Source organism: Acinonyx jubatus, chromosome A1 (assembly GCF_027475565.1).
Source record: "Acinonyx jubatus isolate Ajub_Pintada_27869175 chromosome A1, VMU_Ajub_asm_v1.0, whole genome shotgun sequence".
Lineage (NCBI taxonomy): Eukaryota > Metazoa > Chordata > Mammalia > Carnivora > Felidae > Acinonyx > Acinonyx jubatus.
The window spans coordinates 203,049,469-203,067,465 of NC_069380.1; the positions used below are offsets into that span (position 1 = coordinate 203,049,469).

A 17,997-nucleotide genomic window follows, 5' to 3' on the forward strand; every position below is an offset into this window, starting at 1 on the left:
TTCCATAACATAGGTATCATATCCATTGGAGGTGCATTCAAAGTCACCAGTAAGTGAAGGAGGTATTCACGTGACTTACTACATCCATATCTATGGTTGGTGAGGCTGGACTTTCACAAGTGAAATCCTTTGCTTTTCAGCTTTTGAATTAGAGAGTTTGAACTAGCAAGTGGCCTTTCCTTCTTCTATCTTGTATTGGCCCCAAACCTTGCAATTCTTGACATTTATACAAGAGGTGCTCATCACACCATTTTATGAGGTAAGTCATACAAGGATCATGAACCTCATAGAGATCTTGTTATATTTCTCCAATATGATGGACACCCATGATAAAAGTAGGAGCCTTGTAAAAAACCATAAGCAAAGCTCCACATTTTACTTTAGGTTTAGAGAGTGTCAGACAAACTATTATTGAATCAATAGAGAAAGAAAACAAAAGCATAGTTGCCCTCTGAAACACCTAAATGACATTATTTTTTTAAATAAAGTGTAAAATATAGGACTTAACTCTAGGAAGACAGTTTAAAAATTAAGTTCTCCATGAGGTCATTCAGCAGCTGAAATGATTAATAGTAGATAAAACTCATGAACTATCATAATTTCCTATGCTGTGGGTATATTATTTTTCTCTCTGGTTTTATTAAGATATATATGAAGAAAATATATACCAGCAAAATTCCTCCTTGTTAGCTGTTCAGTTCTGCAAATTTTGCTAATGCATACAGTTGTCATACCACTACCCAAATCAAGAAGCTAGGTTTAAAACCATGCCTGTCAGACCCACCAGCTCTTTTCACTATTCCAGGGTACACTATTCTTGGGATCTGGAGGTATAAAGCTAAGAAATACCCAATTTATGCAGACAGACCTAAGCAAGACCCTCTGCTAGGAAAGCGGTACCTGCTGAGGTGGTCTCCAGCTCCCTGGTTATAAAGAAATAGGTTGTTCTTTTTCTTTGACAACAAACCCATCTTCATCAATAATTTTTGACTTAGCCTAATGTAAGACTCTTATCCCTGTATGAATACTGCTCTGATTTCCTAGTAGAAATTTGATAGAGAATATATTTATAGACTGTGATGTACTTATCCAAATGGTTAATTCCACAATTCTATGATTACAACTACAACTTGACCTTAAAGTATGTGATGCCTAATTTTATCAATGGGCAAGCTATCCTGGACTGAAACCCCATAGAGGAAGAATGGATGAGTAATCAGACAAGTAAAAATTTGCTGCTTATAGCATCATCCAACTGTGTGTAGAGCAAGAATCATTATATTTTAACATGCTGGGAACATTTGTCTTGATTGAGTGTTAGTCAATAAAAATTCCTGTTTAAAGGATTGCTGCTGTGGGGTCTGCTCTTGTTCCTGAAACTGCAGGGACACACTGAAAATTCGAAGAAAAGCATACTACACAATACCTAATAAAGTGTTATAAAGTACTAAAATAGCACAGTCCCTTGTCCATTAAAAATGTAGTAAAATTTTCTGAAAATGAAATTTAATATTATGTGTTATTTTTTCTTTCTTGGAACCATAGATTACTTAAATATTTCCATTAGCGCCAAAATAGAGTGATATGATAAAAATGATGAAATGAAAGATTATGGTTTTCCACTGGGTATCAGAAGAAAAAAGATTGGGAGAATTATAATAAAAATAAAACTCAAAGGAATTCAAATGCATTCCATTTGCAATTAAAGCACACATTTAAGTCATAGGGTGATGTAGCCTTGGAAGAGGAGCTATGCTAATTTATAGGTATTTAATTAACTCCACAGGTTAGAGTCCCCTGTTGTTACTTTGTGTATATAATATTTATATTGATAATTACAAAACTAATTTAAAATACTAAAAAAGACCTAAGTGAATACAGTTAAGCCCATTCTTTCTCAATTTCCAAATGGTCCATATCAGATTGTGAAAACTGACCCAATATATTTTTTAAAAATGTTTTAATGTTTATTTATTTTTGAGAGAGAGAGACAGAGCATGAGCAGGGGAGGAGTAGAGAGAGAGGGAGACACAGGATCTGAAGCAGGCTCCAGGCTCTGAGCTGTCAGCACAGAGCCCGACGCGGGGTGTGAACCCACAAACTGCAAGATCGTGACCTGAGCCAAAGTTGGATGCTTAACCGACTGAGCTGCCCAGGTGCCCCAAAAATGACCCAATATTTAGCAAGGTCTTTACTCGAAACTTTAGTCGTAGTGGAACAAGGATGAAGAGGGAAGAAAGGAAACGTAGAAGATTCCTTCCTTTTGTTTTCTTTGGATGGACGAATCTAAAGAGTGTCCTGTGTAAACCTAAATGTGAGACCTGAAACCATAAAAATCCTAGAAGAGAGCACAGGTAGTAATTTTCTCTGATATCAGCCATAGCAATATTTTTCTGCATATGTCTCCTGAAGCAGGGGAAACAAATGAAAAAATGATCTATTGGGACTACATCAAAATAAAAAGCTTCTGTATAGCAAAGGAAACAATCAAAACTAAAAGACAACCTATTGAATGGGAGAAGATATTTGCAGATGACATATCTGATAAGGGGTTAGTATCCAAAATATATAAAGAACTTCTACAACTCAACACCCCAAAAACAGATAATCCCATTTAAAAATGGGCAGAAGACGTCAACAGGCATTCTCCAAAGAAGACATACAAATGGTTGATAGACATATGAAAAGATGTTCATAATCACTTACCATCAGCAAAATGCAAATCAAAACTACAATGAGACATCACTTCACACCCGTCAGAATAAAATCAACACAAGAAACAACAGGTGTTGGCAAGGATGTAGAGAAAAAGGAACCCTCATGCACTGTTGATGGGAATGCAAACTAGTGCAGCTACTATGGAAAACAGTATGGAGGTTCCTTAAAAAATTAAAAATGTAATTACCATATGATCCAATAAATCCGCTACTAGGTATTTATACCCAAAGAATACAAAAAAACTAATTTGAAAAGATGAAAGCAGGGGCGCCTGGGTGGCTCAGTCGGTTGAGCATCCAATTTCGGCTCAGGTCGTGATCTCATGGCTTGTGAGTTCCAGCCCCGCGTCGGGCTCTGGGCTGATAGCTCGGAGCCTGGAGCCTGTTTCGGATTCTGTGTCTCCCTCTCTGTGCCCCTCCCCTGTTCACACTCTGTCTCTGTCTCTCTCAAAAATAAATAAATATTAAAAAAAAATTGAAAAGATGAAAGCAGTCCTATGTTTATTGCAGCATTTTTTACAATAGTCACTATGGAAGCAACCCAAGTATCCATCAATAGATGAATGGTTAAAGAAAAAGTGGTATATATACACAATGGAATATTATTCAGCCATAAGAAAGAATAAAATCTTGCCATTTGCAACAACATGGATGGAGCTAGAGCTTACAATGCTAAGTGAAAGAAGTCAATCAGAGAAAGACAAATACCATATGATTTCACTCATATGTGGAATTTAAGAAACAAAACAAATGATCAAAGAAAAAAAGATGCAAATCAGAAAACAGACTCTTAGCTATAGAGAACAAACTGATGGTTCCCAGAAGGGTGGTGAGTGGGGAGATGGATTAAATAGGTGATGGGGATTAAGAATTCCACTTATCACTATGAGCACTAAGCAATGTAAAGAATTGTTGAACCCTGATATTGTAACCTGAAACTAATGTAACACTGTATGTTAACTATAGTGGAATAAAAACAATAAGCAAACAAACTATGTCCTTTTTGCTTTGTACCATCTTGGCTGAAAGTAACATAGCGCCAACAGAAAATGAAGTTTTGTTTAAAAGACAATTAGTATTTATTCAATATAATTTTTTCACTTTGCTTGTATTTCTCCCATTCCCTTTAAGGTACTTTTTTTTCCTCCAAAGTCATCACATGACTGTTTTCTCCTTTCTGTTTAAAAAATGGTTCTATTCTTGAGTTTGCTGGAGGATCAGCCTACAGGGCTATAGACCTCAGGCAATTGTGGGCATGTCCATGCTCTCCCAACAGTGGGGGCAACATCACTGAGTTGAGTAGGCAGAAAAGTCCTGAAAAAAAAATCCATTAAATTCAAAACTCTTAGAGGAAGTAATGGAAATATAAAAAGAGGCATTAGTTGACAATATTTACTGAGCATGTAATGGAGAGTGTTTACACAGTTATCTCTAAGCTTCATCTTGCCTGCCCTTGGGAGAGGAGTGTACAGTGTTATTTTCTAAATTGTCTTGAGTCAAAGCTCTGATTGATTCCAAACATATTAGAGAAATTGTTACTAGAGTAAATATATTTTTAAAAGAATAAGACATTATTCGTTACTCAGAATGGTATACTTAGAATATAACATTAGATCTATTACAGTATAGCATCTTTAGATCTCCCTCTCCTCTGCTTCTGTCTTCCCATCTCCTTCCTGGACTCTGACCCTTCGGCCCTCATGCCTCCCTCTTCCAAGGACACTTAAAATTCCACTGAGCTCACCCCAATAACTCAGGATAATCTACCCATCTCATGATCCCTGACATATGTACATCTGCAAATTTCCTTTTGCCATGCAAGGTAATATATACACATGTTTCAAGGATTAGGATGTGGATAACTTTGGGGGAGTCATTATTCTGTCTATCACACATGCCAGTTGCTAGGATGTTTTTCCTTGATGACCATCCCAGGTTTCTACATCTCTGGTTTGAGATTAAACTATATTCTCTGCAAACTATATATCTACTTTAGTAGCTTGTTTTCTCTTAGGTTTTGCCAATAGGGGGCATTAAAGGATACTGCAAGGCAGGACGAGGAAGTGAATTAATTCTTTTTTTTTTTTTAGCTCGATGCTCTTGATTGGCACTTCCCCAGAAAAGACCCTCCCTGGCAGGTGCAGATGGTGTAGATCCCAGCTTTTCCTCAAATTCTCAGCATGGCCACACTTCCAGAATCAGTCTCATTACCCTCAGACTATGCACACAAGCTGGGCAATGGACCTCTTCCGAAGTTTGAGTCTTCACTCATCAGAGCCACTGTTCCAAGCATCTGGCTTCTGAAAACCTCAAATTATTTTCTTTCTTTCTCCAATCCTAGAGATGACAGCAGCTTCTTGCAATAATTAGCATAGTGTTCATTTTTAGGCGTTTCAGTTCTCCAGCATGTGTTTAACTATTTCCCTACATTAAAATCTCTTGGTTGAAGTACCTGGTATACTTTTGTTTTCCTGATAAATTTGCACTATGGTCAGTTTTTTTTTTTTTGGTCAGTTTTTAAAATACCCCAACAAGTGGTTACAGAACTAAAGAGTGGTAATAGTCTTAGAAGAAATGGGTAGAAGGACCTCTGAGGGAAGAGAAGTGATCTCAAACCTGTCTGATGCAGTTGTTTTGCAAGAAACATTATGGGATAGAAATAAGAGCCTATCTTCCCACCAAAATCACTTCACAGGATCATAACATCAGATTTTTTTTCTTAATGTGAAACAACAAAAATCCCAAAGACAATTACTTTGTTTTTGGGGTTTGTTAAATAACAAAATCATTTAAAAGAATACAACACAGAATTACTGGAATATCTCAATCCAGTTTAAACTATGCAAGAAACTGATTTAATGTGGCCAGATTTAATTCAATACTTAGATAATCTCTAATACCAGTAGTTCAATAGTCTTCTCAGTGAAGATCTTAATAACATTTCACACACATGTGTATGTGTGCCCATGTGTGTGTTATAAGAGAGATTTACCTTACATACTCTTACAGTCTTTTAGCTGCCAAAAAAACTATGCCTTTGAATTTCTACATGTGTGCTATAGTGAAACTACCCTCACAATTTATGACCTCGTTACATGTTTGAACATCCTTTAGATTACACTCTTGCCAGAGATAAATGCACTCAACATAAAATAATAATGTTTCAATCATGGAAATGTGATCTTAATCATGTTTAAACCTGCTTTTTAAACTCTGACATTAATTAGCAACCCAGAACTCCTTCTAAACCTCCATACCAGTCTTTGAAGAGGTTATTCATCAGATAAGAATGATGTTTGTCTAGGAGTGTACTTCTCTTAATGGACTTAATGTCATTATTTCTAAAATGTCTGGGTCCCCTTCTCCCTCATCTCCTGCTCAAGTTCAATGGCCTACATAGCTCTTTAAAGTCATTAAGACACTGGGAGGAGGTGATGTACTAGAAGTATACAAGAAGTGAAAACAACCAAGTACATGTATAATAAAAAGATGACACCTTAGGGGCTGGGTAGGAGGGGTTGGGGACATAGAGCAAGTCACACTGAAGGTTATCAGGTATCTGAAGTTGGGCTACATGAACGATGGAGTTTAAAAGGGAAAAGTAATTTCTGAAAAGAAAAACTGGAGTGGCGTGTGTGTGTGCGCACACATGTGTTTAGGGTAGAATGTGAATAATATTTTCGTGTTCCAATCTGAGGTCTAGTGCTAGTGCTAAGGAACCCAGGGAATGTAATGGAGGTTCAGGTGCATGGATTTTCCCCCACTGATTACTAGTTGCTTCCTTGAGTTATTGTCCATCCTTCTGCTGCACCCTCCTCCCCCAAGCACAGAGCTCAGGGTTATCACAGAGCTTTCCCAAATCCTAAGATAGTCTTGTTTACTGAGAACTTAATGAGCTCTTAAATGGGATTAGTTATGTCATTGTCTAATATGTGACCTATCATAGAAATGACCTTAGCAGTCTTAATTATTGTGCAATATAAGAGATCCAGAATGCGTGCTAGGTAGAAAAGAGAGAAGAGGCTCTATGGGAAAATATTAATTTTGATTTGAAAATATAGATGTAAGGACAAGGACTGCCCTTGAAGTTTAGACTCTAGAGGAATAATACCAAACTTCAGGAAATCTTGACTGAAAGGAAGACCAAAAAGAAAATCAAGTGAAGGAAGAGCAAAACCCACCTATAAATTATTTTTGAGTTTATAAACCAAATTCATGATTCAAAACTATAGACAAAGGCTTAATTGACCCCCTTGGTGTATACCTAGCTTCCCATACACACTTCTCCTGAATATCACAGGATAGTGAGCATGGGAAAAGCAAAATCATTAGCAAAACACACAGTGAAGGGTATAAGAAAGTGGTAGAAGGTTCGAGGATATTTAACACATCAGCAAAGAAAACTCGTGCAGTATGGCTACAGTGAGACAAATGATAAATCAATTTGAGTGACTTACGTATTTAATCGTTAGGACCTTTGCATTTTTCTGATGACTCCATGAAAATTCAAGTCTAGAGAGAGGACTTTGGGTACTAATGGGTTAATGCCTCTTCATCCCCATATGAGTTAATAACAGAATCATATACATACTGTGTTGTTTATCCTAGTGCCCACAGTATGTACTAACGACTCAGTAACTATACCTACTATTTTATGTGTGCCTGCCTTCTTCCCTGGTAGTGATTTTCAGATAATACATGGGTAGGGAGTCTGGATCACTGAGTGAAATATGCCTGATTAATTTTTCTTTTAATTATTGTGTTAGATGAGGGTATATTTTCCGACATTGTTTAACAAATATTTTAAATTATTTTTAAAATGTTATTTTCTATCCTCTTGTGGCCTGGCATATGTCTCTAGGGAATTACACAAAAATTTACCACTTGGGTCTAATTTCTGTTGAAATGATGTATACTGCCAAAATATCTAAATGAAACAAGAACAAAATTCAAGCCTTACTGATATAGGCAAAACATCTGAATAATTGAATGAATCACCCCATTTTCATCTGGGTGTTTTGTTAGAGGGTAGCTTTAGGCGTAAGTACACAATAGAAAGTGAAATGAAGAGGAACAAGCTAATTAGTGTTGTCAAATAAACAAGAGTGCAGAGGTGCCAAACTTGGTGTCTTGATCCAAATTAGCCAAATTTTCTATGGTAATTGTATTAACTGAATAATTTCCAAATTTCAATTTTTCTTTCTGTTGTAAAGAATGGTCAGATAAGTTCATGTGTTATCTCATTGTCATTCCATTTCACCCTTTGCCATGTCTTACACCCAACTTTTGTTTTGTTTCTCTTCTTGGCTTCTTCTGTTTTCATTCCATGATGGCTTCTGCTTTTCCTCTCCTCTGTCGATTGCTTGCAGTATAGATTATACAGATCATTTATAGTTTAATCTTAAAATGGTTAAGACTTCTCAGTGATAGATACTTAAAATTATCTTTCGTTAGTCTGAAGCCATTATGTCATATTACTAATCAGCTGACCTGCCAATATTTGCCTCACATGAAATCTGGTCACATAATTTCTAATTTTTTTTTTTTCGAGAGAGTACACAAGTCAGGAAGCGGGGCAGAGGGAGAGAGAGAGAGAGTGAGAGAGAGAGAGAGATTCCAAAGCAGGCTCCATTGATCCCACAATCCTGGGATCAGGACTTGAGAGGAAATCAAGAGTCAGATGCTCAACTGACTGACCCATCCAGACACCTCTAAATTTTTTGTAATATATTTTAATTGTTCCTATAACTATTAGTTCAACAAATCCTACCATCAAATCACATCATTAAATACATTGCATGTGGATATGTGCTTATTCACATAGTTTTATTATTGTTTCCAACAGCTATTTTGTATAGTTTATTTAAAAGTAATTTTTAACAAGGTGAAGGCCTCCCGATCCCGTTTAGAGCCATTGTCATGAACTGCAGTCAGCTCAAATGTTGGATTTTCCAAGTCCTGTGTCTTTTAGGTATAAGGCAAGAGCTATAACTCAGTTTTTCAGTGCTTGTGAAAGAAAATATGAGTGGCATGAATAATCATAGATCTATTTTCTTTCAATCTCACTAATCAAAGTTAACAATGAGGTTTAATGAGTAATATCTTTGTGGAAAATTATAACAACAATTGTCATGTTGAAAAATTCAGGTTTTATAATTACATAAAGTACGTGATAATGCTGGGTTATAATTTTCTTACTAGAAAATATTTTAAATAAAAAATAATTTCCCTGTTATTAGCCAGTGCATACTGGGACATTCTTCTGTGGCTTAACAGCCTGCAGGTGGCCACATTACTTAACCATAACTTTAAGTATTGCATTTGGGATTTCTATGCAAAATCAAGATTAGTCTTGTGACTTTTTGGAGTCAGACCAGCATGATTCACTTTGAGAAGTGTGCCACTTTTCAGTTTCCTGACCACATGAGTTTTCTGCCAATCTCATTAAAATTTAGAGGCTGTATGCTTACCGCTTTTTCTGTTTCTGGAAGGTAGTTCCATAACTTCCTTATCCCACAGTGATGTGGGAAGATTGTGGGGAGGTCTCCTCTTGAATTGTATTTTCTTAGCTCTTATTCTCTTCCAGGTGCCTTACAAATTAGAATCTCTCAGCCAGGGAAGTCTAGGCATTTGCAGTCTCCTTTTGGACCTTTTTTGTCAGTTGCTATGTGATTTATTATGGACTTGGCATTCATCTCTTCCAGGTCCACAGTTGTCTTTGCTGGGGCCAGGAAGGCTTCTGCTGAGTGACTTTATATTAATGATACTTTGTTTCTCATTTGATGTGGTATAAATTTCATAACCATCTTTTGCAGTGTGTGTAAAGGCAAGTTTGTTTACAAGCTCCTTATACAAGCTTTTAAAGATACTTTGATTCCAAATATAGCCATTTAGCACTCTGTACAAATATTTACATCATTATTAGATAGAATGCATTCCTATATTTTAGCAATGTTATTTCTCTATAACAGTGAAAGTGCCTCTATATGTATCTTCAGAGCATCTTTTTTTTAAAATTTCTTTTTTATGTTTTATTTACTTTTGAGAGCGAGAGAGACAGAGCATGAGTGGGGGAGGGGCCGAGAGAGAGAGAGGGAGACACAGAATCTGAAACAGGCTCTAGGCTCTGAGCTGTCAGTATACAACCTGATGTGGGGCTCGAACTCACATACCACAAGATCATGATCTGAGCCAAAGTCAGACACTTAACCAACTAAGCCACTAAGGTGCCCCCTCAAATGTATTCTTAATATGCTTTCAAATAAGGGGCGCCTGGGTGGCTCAGTCAGTTAAGCATCTGACTTCAGCTCAGGTCATGATCTCATGGTTTGTGGGTTCAAGCCCCGTGTCAGGCTCTGTGCTGACAGCTCAGAGCCTGGAGCCTGCTTTGGATTCTGTGTCTCCTCCTCTCTCTGCCCCTACCCTGCTCATGCTCTGTCTCTCAATAATAAATAAACATTAAAAAATGTGCTTCCAAATATTATTTTCAAGCTATATGCAGTAATTAAGTAAAATTATATTAATGCCTATATGAGAAAGTAAACAAATATTACATCTTATATACATATGATACATAATAAAATAATTTAGTAGTCATGTGGGTGACTTGGTGTGTAGTGAACAAAATGAGGCCTAAGTCTTGTTTTTTTTAATTATTATTAAAGATTCAACACCCTAAAGCCAAATAATCCAATTAAAAATGGGCAGAAAACATGAATAGATGTTTTCCCAAAGAAGACATACAGATGGTCAACAGACACATTAAAAGATGCTCAACATCATTCATTATCAGGGAAATACAATGAGATGTCACCTCATATCAGTCAGAATGGCTCAAATTAACAACACAAGAAACAACAGGTGTTGGCAAGGATGCCCAGAAAGGAGAACACTCTTGCACTGTTGGTAGGAATGCAAACTGGTGCAGCCACTCTGGAAAACAGTATGTATGTTCCTCAAAAAGTTAGAAATAGAAGTGTCTTACTATCCAGCAATTGCACCACTAGGTACTTATCCAAAGAATATGAAAATACTAATTCAAAGGGATACATGCACCCCAATGTTTACAGCAACATTGTCTACAATAGCCAAATTATGGAAATGGTCCAAGAAGATATGATATATACATCACGTCTTGAATGAAATCCATAAAAAAGAATGAAATCTTGCCATTTGCAACAGTGTGGATGGAGGTAGAGAGTATAATGCTAAGTGAAATAAGGCAATCAGAGAAAGATAAATACCATATGATTTCACTCATATATGATGTCTGACATACTGTTCCCCATCTGATCTGCAGTTCTAGGACTAGGGCTACACTGAGAGCTCCTTATCTGGCTTTTCTTCTCAGAATCTTCCCCAAGGTGTTCGTGGTGTCCCACAGCATTACCTGTGCCCACCACACAGCCCAAGATATAGATGGTTGAGTTTGGGGTTTGCAAGTTGAGTGAGTTACCCTGCAGCAGGGATTATCTTTGCTTCTATATACCCAAGGAGCTATTCGATGGTGGCAAGAGGATACAAAAGGTTTCATGGGGCATACTTGTGCAAGAACACTCATGAAATACGAGCTTACACATGCAGACATATAATTTGCTTTGTTGCATCAATCTGTTCATGCCATAAAGTATAAATGAAAATGTTATGGATGGGGAGTGCCTATCAAAGTTGCTAATGATCTCTATTGTTGACAAAGATCTACTAGACTAGGATTCTTAGAACTCCAGATAAATTACATTGGGCCATGTCCTTCTACTTAATGAGTGAGAAAGAGAAAATTAGTCCCTGGCATCTAGCTGTTCTCCAGGTTGGCTTTGGTATTCACCTGTTGGACATAAACACATTCACAGAACATCAGCATTAGACAAGGCCACTCTGTGACCTTGATGAAAAAAAGACATGATCCCTCTGTAATCATCTCTGAAAACAGACAGTACCAAAACTTTGGTATTGTCCGTGCCACAGAAATAATCTGATATACTGTGCTCTCATGAGTGACTCTTGATTCTTTACTTACTATATAGCTCTAGCCTTAGTCTAGTCTATCCTCCTTCTAGATAAGACTTTTAAAGATCCTCATTGAATTACCCCATACACCACTTCCTGGCAGCATCCAAATCAAAACAAACACACTTCCTTAAATCATCCCCCTGAAATAAAGAGTAAATTTTACAGTTCAAACATCCCCTTAGGGAGATATCCTAAAGTTCTCATGATATGTGTTTTCCCTCATAGCAAAAAATAATAAACCCAATTTGTATATTTTCAGGTGTGTTCCTGGTAGTCAACAGCTAAAAGATAAACTATTACTCAATGATTATGGTGGGAACTTTATAGTTGAACAAACAGCTATGGTCCTTCTGATGGCCAACAGTTGCTGGTCCTTAGGTGTTTTTTTTTTTGTTGTTGTTATGATAAAATACATATAACATAAAATGTACCATCTGAACTATTTTTAAGTTTACAGTTCAATGGCATTCAGTACGTTTACATCGTTGTGTAGCTATCACACTAACTATCCATCTCCAGAACTTCTTCATGATCCTAAACTGAATATGCCCATTAAACCATAATTCTCATTTTCCACTTCCCCAGCCTCTGATACCTAAATGTTGTACTTTCCGTCTCTATGTATTTTACTATGTTAGGTAGCTGATATAAGTGGAATCACATAGTATTTGTCCTTTAGTGTCTGGCTTATTTCATTTGGCATAATGTCTTCAAAGCTCATCCATGTTGTAGCAGGTATTGGAATTTCCTTCCTTTTTAAGGCTGAATAATATTCCATTATACAATTATACCACATTTTGTTTATGCACTCATCTGTCAATGGACATTTGGGTTGTTTCCACCTTTTGGCAATTGAGATTAATACTGCCATGAGCACTGGTATAATTACGGGGTAATTATTTTATTTTTAGCAAAGATGAGTAAAAAAAGTTTCAGGATTTTTTAAAATTCTGCACATGAACCTAAAAGCAGTCTCTTTCTTCCATCCTTCCCCTCTAGCAACTGCCATTCTCTGGCAACTCAAACATTTTGCAAGTAATAACCCCTCAAAATCAACATCATGTTTTTTCTAAGTGTCATCACTGACTTTACCAAGGTAGCACTAGGGCTGGGACAAATTAGAGGAAACAGTAGAGATGCAAAACAATTTGAACCAACTTTTCTTTCAAAATATACTCTCAAAAATAAGTTATGTCTTTTAGTACTTAGTAAAGTGCTAAAAGACAGGCCGACTAAAGGAGGCTTATTGACATTGAGATGTCATTTATTTATTCAGCCATTAAGTTATCATTTGCCACTTTCTGCTAGAAACAAATTCAAGGGACTTGCTGCTCTATCTTCTCTAAGACCACATAAGAGACATTCAAGAAATATTTACGAAATGAGTAAGTGAGAGATTATTATGAGCCCTTATTATGCCTGAGGCACTGTGAAAGCCATTATAGGGTATCAAATAACACCATCCCTGTCCATATAATGCTTTAAGGCTAAATGCAGAATTAGAAATACACTACAAGATAGCTTTAAACAAACTGCAGTGGGTGTGCAGAAAGAGAAGATTACTTCTACTATGGATAGTAAGGGGAGTTGCAAAGATGAGTTAGAATTTTGACAGGTAAAAGCACGAAAGTGCATTCCGTGGTGGTCACAAGAAGCAGAACTATAAAGTTTACGGAGTTCCTGTTCTGCTCAGTAAATTTTAAGTTCTCCATTTAAGCCTCGGAGTGCCTTCCATTTTCCTACCCACAGGAGGAAATAATTTCTCTTCACACATTAGTTAAGGAAATCAAGAAACACACAATAAGTGGGAAAACATGGATTTGAACCCAGGCCTTCCAATTCAAGAGCACGTGATTCCAACCACTAGATTATATTCAGTGGGTGCTAACAGCTTCTTCTGGGCTGGCACATAAGGTGCAGACATAGGGGAAGAGGGGAGAGCGAGAACCGAAAACTGCAGGGTCAAAATGGTGGAGGGAAATGGGGATTGTAACTTTTTTTCTACTTTGAACTTAAGTGCAGAAAGCATTTTTATACTCGAAATACAGTAAAGCTTTTTGAATGGACTATTGTAAAGAATAGTGAGAAAAATCCACATTGATTTTAATAGTTAATTTTACAAAGGTTCTTTATTGCCCATTTTATATGCCCTTTTCTTTAAGTTTGACTCTATAAATGTATATTTCCAAACACTGTGTTTTTTAATGATCTGGCTAAGATCATTAAGCAGACATCCTCTTTTAAAATATTTCTTGTTCAGCTGAAATGTGTTCTAATGTTTTCTGACCTATAAGAATCTTTGTTTTTCAGAACATAATTCAGGAACAATTTAATTAAAAAATAAAACACATATTCTCTCCAACAACTGAGAAATATTGTGAACTACTGAAAGAAAATGCATAGCAAAGAGGCATGTATATTTTTTCCTCTAATATATTTTACTTTTTAAATCAAAGTATAATTAACATATAATTCTATATTCGTTTCAGGTATACAACATTGTGATTCAATAATTCTGTATATTACTGAGGACTCACCATGATAAGTGTAGTCATCATCTGTCACCAAACAACATATTAAAATATTATTTATTATATTCCCTATGCTGTACTTTTAATCTCCATAACTTATTTATAACTGAAAGTTTGTATCTCTTAATTTCCTTCAGCTATTTTGCCCATCCTCTTACCCACCTCCCTTCTGGAAACCATCAGTTTGTTCTCTGTATTTAAGAGTCTGCTTTTTGTTTGTTCATTTGTTTTGTTTTTTAGATTCCACATATAAGTTATATCACTTTGTATTTTTGCTTTGTCTGACTTATTTCACTTAGAATAATACCCTCTAGTTCCATTCATGTTATTGCAAAATCCCATTCTTCACCATGGCTGAGTAATATTCCATTACATTATACATGGTATAATATATATGTGGTATAATATCCCATTATACCTATCTCTATCCATTCATCTATCAGTAGACCTTCGGGCTGCTTCCTTATATTGGCTATTGAAAAAAAATGCTGCAGTAAACATAGAGGTGCATGAATCTTGTTGAATTAGTGTTTTCATTTTCTTTGGATAAATATCCTGTAGTGGAATTACTGGATCATATGGTATTTCTATTTTTAATTTTTTAAGGAAACTCCATACTGGTTTTCACAGTGGTTGTACTGGTTTACATTTCCACCAACAGCTGCATGAAGGTTCCTTTTTCTTCACCTCCTTGCCAACACTTGTTATTTCTTGTCTTTTTTATTTTAGCCATTTTGACAGGTGTAAGGTGATATCTCATTGTGGTTTTGATTTGCATTTTCCTGATGATTAGTGATGTTGAGCATCTTTTCATGTGTACATGTTGGCCATCTCTGTCTTCTTTGGAAAAACGTCTATTCAGGTCTTCTGCCCAGGTTTTGATTTTTGTTTTGTGTGTGTGTGTGTGTGTGTGTGTGTGTATGTGTGTGTGTGTGTTGAATTGTATAAATTCTCTATGTATTTTGGATATTAAACCCTTACCAGACATATCACTTGCAAATATCTTCTCCCATTTAGTAGGTTACCTTTCTGTTTTGTTGATGGTTTCCTTCACTGTGCAAAAGTTTTTTATTTTGTTGTGGTTCCAATCAGTTTATTTTTGATTTTGTTTCCCTTGCCTGAGGAGACATATCTAGAACAATATTGCTAAGTCCAATGTCAAATTATTGTCTATGTTTTCTTCTAGGATTTTTATGGTTTAAGGTCTTATATTTAGGTTTTTAATCCATTAAATTTTTTTTAACATTTATTTATATTTTGAGAGACAGGAAGAGAGAGTGTGAGTGGAGGAGGGGCAGAGAGAAGGGAGTCACAGACTGAAGCAGGCTCCAGGCTCTGAGCTGTCAGCACAGAGCCAGACACAAGGCTCAAAGTTATGAACCGTGAGATCATGACCTGAGCTGAAGTCGGATGCTTAACCGACTGAGCCACCCAGGCTCCCCTTTAATGCATTTTGAGTTTATTTTTGTGTATGGTGTAAAAATGTGATCCAGTTTCATTCTTTTGCATGTAGCTGCCCAGTTTCCCCAGCACTATTTGTTGAAGAGACTGTCTTTTCCCCAGTGTATATTCTTGCCTCCTTTGTTATAGATGGACTGACCATATAAGCATGGGTTTATTCCTAGGAAGAAAGAACCATGTATTCTTAATAGTGGAAGAGGATATGAAGAAAATGTTCCAAATAAGTAGCAATGTTTACAAACTGGGCATGTGTGATTTTGATGGACAACTAGAGTACATGAATAAGTTTTAATGGTAGCATGAAACCACTGCAATAAGTTATTTTGTTCTTTCCACTTATGCTTGAAACAATTTTTTAAGGTTAGCTATTATTGATACCACGATTAAAAATCATTACTATATTCTCATCTCTGTTGTGGCAATGACAATTTTATTCTATACCTTGAGTTTTCTTAGGGTAAAAGGATAGAGTTAAAAAAAAAGACAAAGGAAATATTTTCATTCTTTCTCTTGCTATTTCCAGCAGCCATATGCATGAGAAAGTATCAGTTGTAGAATACTAGAGTCACAGCGGTCATTAGAAATCAGTAACAACTTCTAGTTTAGTCCAGTTCGCCAGTGGTAGTGATGGTTAATTTTATGTGTCACCTTGGCTAGGCTATGATGCCCAATAGTTTAGTCAAATACTAACCTAGATGGTGCTGTGAAGGTCTTTGTGGATATGATTAGCATATACTTATTTGACTTTGGGTAAAGCAGATTATTTTCTATAATGTTGTTGGGCCTCACCCAATCAGTTAAACGTCTTAAGAACTGAGACAGGTTTCCTAAAGAATTCCTCTTCAAGTCTGCAGCATAGAAGTCCTACTTGAGTTCCCAGCCTACTGGCCTGCCTTTTGGGTTTTCCAGCTCTTATGATCACATGAGCCAGCTCCTTAAAATAAATCCTTCTCTCTCCTTCCTTCCCTCCCACCTTTCCTCTCCCTACTTCTTTGTATGTGTGTGTGTGTGTGTGTGTGTGTGTGTGTGTGTGTGTGTATGCAGAGAACCATGACTTATACAGTGGGCAAAGTAAAACCCAGTGAAATCACATCATTTTCTTAATGTCATTTAGTAAGTGGTAGCAGTACTGGTAATAGAAAGATGAGGAAACTGGGTCATAAAGTTGCCTAAAAGATTGTTTATAAGGCTGGGAAAGAAATTCAGAACTATCAACTTTCAACCCTGTCCTTTCTGGTGGATTGCATGCTGAGAAATGTGAAGTTTTATGCAAAATCAATATATTAAAAATTCTGGAATTTAAAGCAGATAAAATAGGAGAGGGATTGTTTGCTTTACCAAAAGATACAGTGTACAATTCCTTATAGAGATAACTTTCCTCAACATTTAAAGTGGTTTCATTAAAAAAATAATAAAAAATGTTTGTAAATTTTTAGAGACACATAAGTTCAACATACTTGAGCAGGGCATATTTTTAAAGTGTATCCTATTAAAAAATATTCCCAAGATTCAATAATTATTCCATTCTCTTGAAGATGAATACTCTGTAATTATAGAAAAGGCAATAAAATAGATATATGTTATTGTCTGAATAAACGTAAATCTCACATTTCATATGCTGCTTTGCTGATAACAAAGCTTTTCATATATGCCCCTAGAAGATTTACTACAAATCTCTGAGTTATTATCACTATTTTATAATGGAGATAACTAGGGCTGACAGAGACTAGAAGACTTGCCCAACATACTCAGAGACAGAGCAGCTGATTCCAGATCTGAGCTCCTATCATGGCCCTGCCATAATGCCCACAGAGCACCAACATTAGTCAGAAGGGTGGTATTTGTAGAATCTTATAGTGAGCTAAATTCTTCACTCTAATCAAAAGGATATGTGGGCTCCTGCTAGGCTAGCAAGAATATTAAGATTTGCCTTAAGAAAAAAAAAATCCCAGGACGTTTCTACCTTATTCTTAAAGATAACCCTGCCATGTCTTCTTGAAGCTATGAACTGATTCTAGGCAGGAATGGAAAATTTGATCACAAGGATGGGGACTGATCTCTTCTCTCCAACCTTCTCCCAGTGCTCCCCATTTGGAGTCAATATTCTCTGGGCTATGCATCTTCATACGATAAACAAGCTTTAGTTGTGGATTTTAGTGTTGTAGGGTTTACTGAAATGAAATGATCATTCCCAGGTTTGACAGCTCTCTCTCTCACCTTGTTTTCATTTCCCCAACCGAATAGCGTTTACTTTAGGAACAGGATTTACACACCACTGG

At 36.4% G+C, this 17,997-nt stretch overlaps 1 protein-coding gene across 8 annotated transcripts in view; it reads left to right on the plus strand.

Moving 5' to 3' along the window:
- PLCXD3 (phosphatidylinositol specific phospholipase C X domain containing 3) overlaps positions 1-17,997 on the plus strand; it is a 228,505-nt gene that overhangs the window by 40,740 nt on the left and 169,768 nt on the right. The window contains exons 4-5 of one of the 8 annotated variants that reach the window (XR_003426199.2): positions 141-259; positions 4,808-5,306. The exons of 3 other annotated variants lie outside the window; for them this stretch is intronic. The gene's annotated coding sequence lies outside the window, so the exon portion shown is untranslated. Of the gene's footprint in view, positions 1-140; positions 260-4,807; positions 5,397-17,997 lie in introns of those variants that run through there. 4 more of the 8 variants (XR_008289611.1, XR_003426198.2, XR_008289612.1 and 1 more) reach the window with 4 other exon arrangements.